Genomic DNA, 12,512 nt, shown 5'->3' with positions numbered 1-12,512 from the left:
TACTAGTGTGGGTCCTGAATGCCAGGGCCAGTGTCATTGTAAGAGGAAGATGGAGGGAGATAACATACACAAAAGAGGAGGCAAAGGCTACAGTGATGGGGCCACAGGCCAAGCAGTGCCAACAGCCACCAGCAGCAGGGAGAGGAGAGGAACGGGTGTCCCCCTGGCGCCTCCAGAGGGATTGTGGCCCTGCTGGCCCCTCATTTTGGCCCAGTGATACTGATTTCAGAGTTCTTGCCTCCAGAACTGTGAGAGAATACATTTCTGTTGTTTTATGCCACAGAGTTTGTGGTAATTTGTTACAGTAGCCATGGCAAATCTACACAGTTCTAGGTCATTTTTGCAGAAAGGGATTTAATATAGAGTGTTCAGTGTCAGGAAGGCTAAACAAATAGGCTGTGTGTTGACCATTTAGGTACAACTTCAAGAGCCAAGCTATAAACCTGGGCTTTTCTCAGGCCCACTTCCATTCTAGTGAGAAAGACTGACTGGAACTTTAAGAAAATACACTCAGTCACCAAGAATGAGCAACGTGCAAGATCCATTTCACTGGTAAGACTGGGAAGACAGTGCACGTGGAGTTGGTTGAAGTTGAATGAAGTAGACATACAGACAGCAAAAATAGCTTTCTTTAGTGAGACTTGCTCTCAAATGATACGTGTGTGTGTGTGTGTGTGTGTGTGTGTGTGGTGTAATTAAAATAAGATGTAAGGTCAAGGAAAAAAAAAAGAAAAATACTCAGTGGGGAGGTTCTATGGGAGGAGGCTGGGCTTGTGGGTGGTCTCACACTCGAGGTAATCACAAGAACCCTACATGTGAGAACCCTTCAGGAAGTCTCTGTTCTAACTTCCCCTTCTCTTGTCTTCATTTTTCTTCTATAAATATCCCTCCTCCTTGGCACGCAGGCTGGGAGTGTGCATGTGGCTGCCACATCTACATGCACTGGGTCACAACACCTTCTTTTTGCCAAATAAATCCTTGTTGATAACACAACACTCAGGCAATGTTAGTTTTCAGTCAATATTAGGATCAGGATCTTGACTGCACATTAGGAAGGGGCTGCCACCGCCATGAAGAGGAAGGCAGCGCCACCAGGAATTTGTCACAATTATGGGACAACTGCCATCAGGAAACTGCTGTAATCAGAAAGACCTTCCACAGAAAAGCCGAAAAGCCGACCCTTCCACAGCAGTGGAGTTGGGAGCACGGCCTCCACCCCCTGTCCACCATTCCAATGTTGCTTGCGTGCATCCAATTGGAAGAACACAGATGTAAGGCAGACCCCTAACTGCAAGGAGGCTGGAAGGTACAGTTTTTAGCTTTTCAGTGCCGGCAAGCAGGAGGGCAGACAACAGGGAAGCTGAAGCGGATGCTTGGCACCGACCCACCATACTCAACACAGGTCTCCTGGTTGTCAGAAGGGACACCAGGACTCACCCACACGAATAGCTATCATTGGTAACATTGAGGGAGCACTCGAGATCTTGCTTCCTGGCATATGCTGCCAGTTTGGCTCAAATAAACTCATAAAAATTTTCTACAGGTTTGTACATTTCTTACACTGTTATTTAGTTGGTGTAGCTGACAGGATTCCGAATAAGCCCACCCAAGGTCACCCTGTGGACCCGGACCTGGTGTTGGGTATAAGCAAGGGCCCCTCGTACCCCACTGTCTCTCTGCTTCTCACGGGGTGAACTCGGGTGACTTTTCTCGGAATTGCAGGCCTTCTTGCTTTAAGTAGCAGACCATGCCTTAATTTGAGCTGTTGTTAGAAAATCCTTGAGGTGCATGAGGGATGAGAAGAAGAGAGAAAAACAAAGGTTGAAAGTAGCAAGAGCTGGAGTGTAAGAGCAGATGGAATGAGAACTCTGCTGGACCTGCGCTCTCTGGGTCACACTGTGTCCCACTGCCACCCTGTTCAGAGCCTGGCATCACGCAGAGACTCAGTAGATATTTTGAATAAATGAATGAAGTCCTTTCAGAGGATATTTTTTTGGTGCTGACTGGGGTTCCCTTTTTATCCTGGATGTTTCTGTGTCTCCACATCATGCTGGAACTTTAGTAGCCATCTTCAGGGACCACAAGGGTCTGAGAAGCAGCCAGCCCTCTAAGTCCAGCAGATCTGAGAGGTGGAAGGAATCTAAGTTCTCCTTACTTCTTTGATCTAAAATGCACTATCCTCCCTCCAGAGCCACCTACGTTTATGAGTCCTTAATTGTGACAAAATGCATTTTCCTTCATACTTGCACCCAGGTGAGACAGGGCTCTCAGTTACCTGCAGACAAAGTCACGCTTTGTCTTTGTCTGGTGACTTGACACATATATTTTCTCTGTGGAAACAGAAGGGCCTCACATGAAAATAGCGTAGTTCTTCTATGTACACATTATCAGTTTGTGTCTGTCCACGCACTGGTCACTGGAGACACAGTGATGATAAGACAGACCCTTCCTTGTCCTCATAGAGCTTCACATTATTTCTCTTCATCCCTTAACATCTAATTAGATCCCCTATTCCTCCAAGAGGCCTTTGATGGCCCCACCAATGTCATGTCCACTTTTCTTCCTATATACTTGGTGCAGGACAAGTGTATAGACTCTTGATTAATGTGGACTCTGGGCCCTCAGAGAGCTGAGGCAGTGCATCACATTGGATTCCAGTTTCAAAGACCCAGCTGTGGACTCTGTTGATGTCAGAAATATACAATTAATGGACAAAGGAACTAACCAACAACTATTGTGAGGCCATCACCCTTGAGGTGTGACATTATCTCGGGGGATTTCCTGGGAGAGGGGATCCAAGTACCCTCAGACCCATCATTAAGAAATGTCTTCTGAAAGTATTTGGTCTGCTTATTTAATAAATATCTACTGAGTACCTACCCTGTGCCAGGCCCTGAATGGGGTCGCAGTGGGGCACAGTGTGACCCAGAGAGCCCAGGTCCTGATCTCATAGAGTTCCCAGTTTAAGTTGCTCTTAAACACCAACACTTGTTGTTTTCAATCTTTCTTGATTATAGTCATTCAGAAAGTGAGTAATGGTTTCTCATGGTTTTAATTTGCATTTACCTGATGACTAATGATGATGAGTGTGGTTTCATATTGTCATTTGCAATCCATATATTTTCTTTGGTGAAGTGTCTGCTCAAAAGTTTTGTTCATTGCTATTGTTTTTTTGTCTTATTGAGTTGCAAGTTTTAAAAAATATATTCTGGATAAAAAGACTTTATTGGATCATTGTGTACATGTACCACAGTTTTCTGATCCACTCATTTACTGACAGATGCCTAGGTTGCTTCCAGCACTTGGCTATTGTAAATTGTGCTGCTTTGAATATTGGGGTGCATAGGTTCTTTTGAATTAGTGTGTCAGGATTCTTAGGGTATAATCCCAGCAGTGGAATTGCTGTGTCAAAAGGAAGTTCCATTTTTAATTTTCTGAGGAAATTTAATATTGTTTTCCACAGTGGCTGCACCAGTCTGCATTCCTACCAACAATGCACTAGGGTTCCCTTTTCTCCACATCCTCTCCAACACTTGTTGTTTGTTGACTTGGTTATGATGGCCATTCTCACTGGTTGGAACTGGAGAACATTATGCTAAGTGAAGTAAGTCAGGTGGTAAAAGACAAATACCATATGATCTCACCTATAAGTAGAACCTAATCAACAAAACAAACAAGCAAGCAAAATATAACCAGAAACACTGAAATAAAGAACAAACTTACAGTAACCATAGGGGAGAGGGGAGGGAGATAACAGGGAAAAGAAGGGAAAGGGGCATCAAGGAACATGTATAAAGGACACATGGACAAAGCCAAAGGGTTTAGGATTGAGGGTGGGAGGTAGGGGTGAGTGGGGTGGGGGAAAGTGGTGGTAGGAAAATGGAGACAACTGTATTAGAACAACAATAAAAAAGATAAAAATATATTATATATAATAAAATATATACTAAATGTAATAAAATATAATTTCAAAGTTAAAAAAGGCTTTATTGCATCATTGTTTTACAAATACTTTCTCCCCATTTATAACTTGGCTTTTCATGTCTTAACCTTGTCTATCTTATATATAGCTTTATTGAGGTATAATTGACATAAAATAAACTATACATGTTTAAGTTTACAATTTGATCATTTTTTACATATGAATATATTTGTGAAAATATCACCACAATCAGAATACTAAACACGTAGCAGCCCCAAAAGTTCCTCACACTACTTTGTAATTCTTCTCTTCTGCCCTTCCTTGTTTATTTACCTACTCCTGAAATAAGCCAGAACAGAGCCACATCCTTTATGACTCTATTTATAGGGCATTCTGGAAAAGACAGAATGGTAGGGACACAAGTCAGACCCGACTGCCAGGACATCTTCTGGGTTGGCCCACCCTGACCCCAGAACCCCCTCAGGTTGGGCCAATCTTTCCTCTACAAGTTGACAGTGACATAAATGGAGATCACCAGGCAGGGTACATGCCCACCTCTGGGTTTTTTCTCTTATTTTATTAGTTTTCTACTGCTGCCACAATAAATTACCACAAATTCATCAGTTTAAAACAGCACAAATTTATTAGTTTACAGTTTTCGTACATGAGCAATTTGGATGGGTTCAAGTGGATCCTTGGCTTAGGGTCTCACAAGGCTCAGATCAGGGTGTTGTCAGGGGCTGCCTTCCCTACTGTGAGCTCTGGGGTGCAATCCATTTATAAACTCACCCGGGTTGTTGGCCAAATTCTTCCTCCTCTCTGGGTGTCTGGCAGAGATGGCTTGGATTTTTTAAAAATTTATTTAAAAATTATAGTTGACATACAATATTGTATCAGCTTCACGTGTACAACATGGTGATTAAACATTTATATATCTTACAAAGTAATCACCCTGTTAATTCTAGTCCCATCTGACACCATACATAGTTACTGCAATATTATTGACTATACTGCCTATGTTGTACTTTACATCCCCTTGACTATTTGTATAACTGGCATTTTGTATTTCTTAATCTTTTTCCCTCTTTCCTCCTAGCCCCCATGTCCTCCCATCTGACAACCATCAACTTGTTCTCTGTATCTGAGTTTGTTTTCTGTTTTGTTTGTTTATTTATTTTATTTTTTAAAAATTATTTATTTATTTTTAGACAGAGTGGAGGGGAAGGAGAAAGAAAAGGAGAGAAACATCAATGTATAGTTGCCTCTCACGCATCCCCTACTGGGGGCTTGACCTGGTCCAAAACCCAGGCATGTGCCCTGATTGGGAATCCAACCAGTGACCCTTTTGTTCACAGTCTGGCACTCAATTCACTGAGCCACACCAGTCAGGTGTGGCTCAGTTTTTTAGATTCCAAGTATAAGTGAAATTGTATGGCATTTTTCTTTCTCTGTCTGACTTAATTCATTTAACATAATACCCTACAGGTCCATTCATGTTGTCACAAATGGCAAGATTTCATTGTTTTTTGTTTTGTTTTTATAACTGAGTAATATTTCATTGTATATAAGTATTACATCTTCTTCATCCATTCGACAATCAATGGATTACCACATGACCCAGCAATCCCACTTCATCTACCTAAAGAAAACAAAAACACTACTTCGAAAGATATACCCACCCCTACATTCATTGCAGCATTGTTTACAATAGCTAAGATATGGATGAGACAGGTCTTTACTCCAGGTGGCTGCCTGCATTCCTTCTCATGATTTCCACGCAGCACCAGGTCCCCCACCCCGCAGTCCTGGGTGGAACTCCTCTCACACTTTGACTCTAACTTCTCCCTCTGTCACAGCTCTCTGACTCCTGGAACAGAAACTCCTGTGTTTGGAGGGGCTTATGTGATTAGATTGGATCCACCTCTTAACTAAGGATAATCTCCCCATTTTATTGTCTGAAACCTTAATCACATTTACAAAGTCCTTTTGCCATGTAACATGCTTCTATCACTCCCTTCTGTCTTCTCATCCACCCAACAATTCTCTCAGACCTTGCTTCATCTTCCAGCCAGCCCAGTTTTATTCATGTTTACCTCAGCCTCTCCAAGAATTAGGACACCCATATTTGGGTGCAAACATGCTGCCTACCACACTTATTATAGAGTGTTAGAGTTCTTATACGTCCTGGATTCAAGTCCCTTATCAGATATGTGTTTTGCAAATGTTTCTCCTAGTCTGTGGTTTGTCATACTATTTTCTTAACAGTGTCTATCAAGAGAAGTTTTTAGCCCTGGCTGGCGTAGCTCAGTGGATTGAGCGCGGGCTGCGAACCAAAGTGTCGCAGGTTCAGTTCCCAGTCAGGGTACATGGCTGGGTTACAGGCCATGACCCCCAGCAACCGCACATTGATGTTTCTCTCTCTCTCTCTATCTCCTTCCCTTCCCTTTCTAAAAATAAATAAGTAACATATTTTTTAAAAAAGAGAGAAGTTTTTAATTTTGATGAAGTTCACTTCATCAGTATTTCCTTGTATAGTTTGTGTTTTCTGTGTCCTATCTAAAAATTTTCAGCTTAACCCTTGATCACAAGGATTTTTTCCTAGAAGTTCTATAGTTTTTTTTAATTTCCACATATTTTATTTGCTCATAATAAATCATACATAATATTAAAGATACAATTAAGTACATACAGGTTTATATAGCCATGTTTAATTTTCTTATATTAAATTCTTTTTTAATTTTATTTTAATCATTGTTTAAGTACAGTTTTCTCCCTTTTACTCCCAATCCAGCCCACCCTCCCAACCCTCCCCACTTCCCTCCAATTATCACCCTCCCCCTAGTTTTTGTCCATGTGTCCTTTAAATTTGTTCCCATGAACCCTTCCCATTGTCCCCTGAAATTCCTTCTTCTCTCCCCTGTGGTCACTGTCAGCCTGTCCTCTATTTCAGTGTCTTTGGTTACATTTTGCTAGTTTCTTTGTTTTGTTGTTTAGGTTCCTGCTAAAGGTGAGGTCATATGGTATTTATCTTTCACTGCCTGGCTTGTTTCGCTTAGCATAATGTTGGAAGCAACCAAGATGCTCATCAGTAAATGAATGGATCAAAAAACTATGGTACATTTACACAATGAAATTCTATGCAGCAGAAAGAAAGAAGGAGCTCCTACCCTTTGCAACAGCTTGGATAGAGCTGGAGTTCTATAGTTTAAAAATTTATATTTAGACTTCTTCCAAGATGGAGGCATAGGTACACACACTGTGCCTCATCTCACAAACCAAAAGAGGGATAATAAATTTAAAAACAAACAAACAAACAAAAACAACCAGAACTGACAGAAAGTTGAACTGTATGGATCCAACAACCAAGTAGTTAAAAAAGAAACATTCATCCAGACAGGTAGGAAGGGCAGAGATGGGCAGCTGGACAGAGAGTACTATGGCCAAAGCAGTGGCTAGTGATGTGGGTGGTCCCACATATGCATGTGGATAAACTGGGAAAAACAACTGGGTAGTGAGACAGATTGCACAACCCAGGGTTTCATTGCAGGGAAATAAAGTCTCAAAACCTCTGACTAAAAAAACAGGTGGGGGTTGAGGCAATAGGAGAAACTCCCAGCCTCACAAGAGAGTTCATTGGAGAGACCCACAGGGTCCTAGAATGGTACACAAAACCGCCCATCCAGGAATCAGCACCAGAGGGGCCCAACTTGCTTGTTGGTAGCAGCAGAAATGCCCGAAAACCAGCAGAGAGCTGAGCAGCATTGTTCCCTCTCACATCCCTCCCTCACACACAGCACCACAATGCAGGGACTGCGGGTTGCCCTGCCCTGGTAAATACTTAAGGCTCCACCCTTTGCTATGTAACAGGCATGCAGAGACTAAATAAATAAATAAATAAATAAATAAATAATGGCCCAAATAAAAGAACAGATCAAAGCCCCAGAAGAAATACAACTAAGCTATGAAGAGATAGCCAACCTATCAGATGCACAGCTCAAAACACCGGTAATCAGGATGCTCACAGAATTGGTTGAATTTGGTCACAAATTAGATGAAAAAAAATGAAAGCTATGCTAAGTGAAATAAAGGAAAATGTACAGGGAACCAATAGTGTTGGGAAGGAAACTGGGACTCAAATCAATGGAGTGGACCAGAAAACAGAAAGAAACAATCAAACAGAAAAGAATGAAGAAACAAGAATTCAAAAAAATGAGGAGAGAATTAGGAACCTCCAGGACATCTTTAAACATTCCAACATCTGAGTTATAGGTGTACCAGAAGGAGAAGAGGAAGAGCAACAAGTGGAAAAGTTATTCAAACAAATAATAAAGGAGCACTTCCCCAGTCTGGCAAAGGAAATAGACTTCCAGGAAGTCCAGGAAGCTCATAGAGTCCCAAAGAAGTTGGACCCAAGGAGGAACACACCAAGGCACACCGTAATTACATTACCCAAGGTAAAAATGAAGGAGAGAATCCTAGAAGCAGTAAGAGATAAGGGGACAGTAACCTACAAAGGAGTTCCCATCAGACTGATTTCTCAAAAGAGACCTTGAAGGCAAGAAGGGGCTGGAAAGAAGTATTCCAAGTCATGGAAGACAAGGACCTCCATGCAAGATTGCTCTATCCAGCAAGATTTCATTTAGAATGGAAGAGCAGATAAAGTGCTTCTCAGATAAGGTCAAGTTCAAAGACTTCATCATCACCAAGCCCTTATTATATGAAATGTTAAAGGGGTTTATCTGAGCAAAAGAAGATAGAAAACATGCACAGTAAAATGACAGCAAACTCACAACTATTTACAACCAAAGCTAAAATAAAAGCAAGAACAAAAACAAACTGAGCAAACAACTAGAACAGGAACAGAACCACAGAAATGGAGATCACCTAGAGGGTTATCAGTGGGAGAGTGGGAGGGGAAGAGAGGAAGAAAAGTTGCAGTGAATAAGTAGCATAAATGATAGGTAGAAAATAGACAGGAGTGGAGGTTAAGAATAGTATAGGAAATGGAGAAGCCAAAGAACTTATATGTATGATCCATGGACATGAACTAAAGGTGGGGAGTGCAGGTGGGAGGAGGTGTGCAGGGTGGAGGTGAATAAAGGGTGGATAATAGGGCAACTGTAATAGCATAATCAATAAAATGTATGAAAATAAATAAATAAAATTTTATATTTAAACATATGATTCATTTGGGGTTAATTTTTTAAAAAAATATTTTTAAAATTTATTTTTAGAGAGGGGGAGAGGAATATCAATGTGTGGTTGCCTCTCACATGCTCCCCACTGGGGACCTGGCCTACAACCCAGGCATGTGTCCTGACTGGAAATCAAACTGGTGACCCTTTGCTTTGAAGGCTATTGCTCAATCCACTGAGTCACACCAGCCAGGGCTGGGGTTAATTTTTGTATACAGTGTGGGGTATGCTATAAGAAGTTTGTTTTTATATGGATGCTTAATTATTTCCACTCCTTTTGTTTTCCATTAAATTACCTTGACACCTTTTGCTAAAATCAGTTGACCATATACAAGTGAGTCTGTTCCCGGACTTTATTCTGTTCCATTGATTTACATATTTATCTGTCACCAATGCTACACTATTCTCTTGATATCTCTAGTTTTATTGTAAGTCTAGAAATCATATCGTGTAGATATTCCAGCTTTTTCTTTTTCAAAATAGTTTTCTTTTCTTTCCACATAAATTTAAGTATCTATTAATTTCTTCAATTTAAAGGAGCATCCTATGCTTTTGATTTGGATTGTATTGAATCTACACATTTATTTAGTAAGATTTGATATTTTAACATTTTGAGTCTTCTGATGTATAAAAATATATATCTATTTTTAGATCTTTGATTTCTCTCATTAATATTTATTAGCTTTCAGCATATACATCTTGCACATATTTTGTTAGAATTATTCCCAAGTATTTCATATTTCTGATAGTACTGTAAGTAGAACTTGTATATTTTCAACATTTTATTGGTAGCATATAGAAATACAATTGATTTTTGAATAATAATCTTATTTTCTGTAACATTATTAAACTTATTAATTATAATAGCTTTTTTGAAGATTCTTCAGGATTTTCTATGTAGACATCATGTTGTCTGTGAATAAGGCAATTTTTCTTCCTTTCCAATCTGCATGCCCTTCTCTCTCTTCCCTTACTGCACTGACAAGAACCTTTGAATGTCAAGTAGGTCTGGTGAAAGTGGACACCCTTGTTTTGTCCCCAATCTTATGGGAAAACATTTAGTCTTTCACTATTAGGTATGATACTGATTCTCCCTTATACCTTTACCCTTCCTTTTTTTAAAGATTTTATTTATTTATTTTTAGAGAGGGAAGGGAGGGAGAAAGAGAGAGAGAAACATCAATGTGCGGTTGTTGGGGGTCATGGCCTGCAACCCAGGCATGTACCCTGACTGGGAATTGAACCTGCAACACTTTGGTTCACAGCTCACGCTCAATCCACTGAGCTACACCAGCCAGGGCTCCCTTTACCCTTCCTTGAATGTGGAAATGATGCCTGAATTTATGACAGCCATTTTGGTAATAATAAGAGAAAATCTGTTTTGACATTATGGAGCCACTAAACTAAAGCAGCAGCTGTCTCCTCCAGATTTGTTGTTACGTGAGGGGGGAAAGTCCCTATTTTGGGATATTCTATTTCTTGCAGCCAAAGATGTTTCTAAGTGACATAGTCAGTGATTGCCAAGGATAGGTGAAGGCCATTAACTCAGTCAGATAATTTGGGGTTGACTAGATATCTAGAATCAAATAACTACTTAAAATTCTCCGTGCTTCTGACACCATTAGGCTGTTAATATGATGTGAAAAAAATCAAAAATTTAAAAGCATATTTTGGCTACATGTGTATTATTTTCTCTAAGGAAATTCTAGGGTTCACTGTCCCTCTGCCCAGTATCCATTCCATGAGGGCAATCATCAGTATAATAGAGAGAGAGATTTTAAGAAATTGTCTCACATAATAATTATGGAAGCTGGCAAATCAAAATCTTCAGGATGGACTGGGAAGCTGGATACATTGGTAAGTGATAATATTGCAATTCAAGTCTACAGACTTCTCGCAAAATTTCCTCTTAACCGAAGGAGGTCAGTCTTTTGTTCCATTCAGGCTTTCAACTGATCGGATGAGCCAATCACGTGATGAAGGCAAATCTATTTTATTCAAAGTCCATGATTTCCATGTTAATCTCATCCAGAAACACCCTCACAGAAGCATTCAGAATGTTTGGTCAAATATCTGGGCATCATGACCCAGCCAACTTAATATATAAAATTAACCATCACAGTGAGTGCCTAATTCTTACTATAAAATTCTTTTCTGTTTAGAATAGCTAGAGTAGTTTATTTCTCCTACAAATGAACCCCAAAAGGATATAAATATCAATCTTATTGGAAGATATTTTAATTATTTATCTTTGCAACATCTCTTTGTTAAAGTTGAAGGGAGTCAGAGAGATAACCTGCAGCGAGATCTGGGCTCAGGTCCAAGATCTGCCAATTACTGGGTCTGTGACTGATCAGATCATCTAACCTCTCTGTACCTCACTTTCCTTCAATATAAGGATAAAAATAGCACCTGCCTCACAAGGTTATTAAAAATATGCAGTTATTTAATACATATGAATTACTTAGAATAATTCTTGGCACATTATCAGTGCTGAATATATGTTGTTATCACTTATCAGCCGTCCTGAAGCTTCATTATCCACTTGAGCTTAATGATTTCTCCAAACACTAGGATATATGGCCTCTTGGTCAGTCTTTCCAAGGAATTCTAAACCAGGACAGGGAAAAGGCAATAGGAATAAGGAAGGGAACAGAGATAGACAAATAGATTCAGACTGTAGGGGAATCTAGCTACAAAAATTTCAAGAAAAAGGGCAAAGAAACTTATTTCTACATTGTTGTCAAATAACACCAGAAACACTGGAAATTTGTCATCTTGATGGGAAATCTGGGCTGTTTATACTAGACCCATAATTGAAACTTCAAAATCTTCCAGGCATTTTGTAACCACCCATGAAATCACTGATTCAGATAAGGATCATCACTGGATGCTAAAACACTTGGGTGAAAAGGTGTTGAGAAACAGGATGTTCAAACAGTCTCCAGAATCATTCCACAGATGGCAGATGTAAAGGAAGGAAACCTTTACAATGGAGAAATCTGGCGGACTCTACCTTAACCTACCTCTGAAAATAGACAAACTGACATCCAGTTCTCATGAGTGTGGTACACTGAAAACATAGCATCTTCTATGAATTATTTCTGGCACAAACATTTAACCTGAATTTTAGTCATGAAGAAAGAATCAGATAAATCCAAGCATATTCTATAGAACAATGGGCTTGGACTCTTCGAAATGTCTATGTTATAAAACAATAAAACAAAACAGAAAGGCTGTGGAACTGCTCTGGATCAAAGGACAGAAAGAGATGATTTTGGCATCTAAATGCAATTCACAGTCAGTCCTTGGCTGTACTGGAACTTAAAAATACATATATTTAAAGAATGATTCTATTATTGGTATAACTGGATAAATTTGAATGTGGAGTACAT

The sequence above is a fragment of the Phyllostomus discolor genome, chromosome 12, assembly GCF_004126475.2.
Source record: "Phyllostomus discolor isolate MPI-MPIP mPhyDis1 chromosome 12, mPhyDis1.pri.v3, whole genome shotgun sequence".
Lineage (NCBI taxonomy): Eukaryota > Metazoa > Chordata > Mammalia > Chiroptera > Phyllostomidae > Phyllostomus > Phyllostomus discolor.
The sequence above is the reverse complement of the archived record's forward strand: the minus strand, read 5'-3'. Positions refer to the sequence as shown.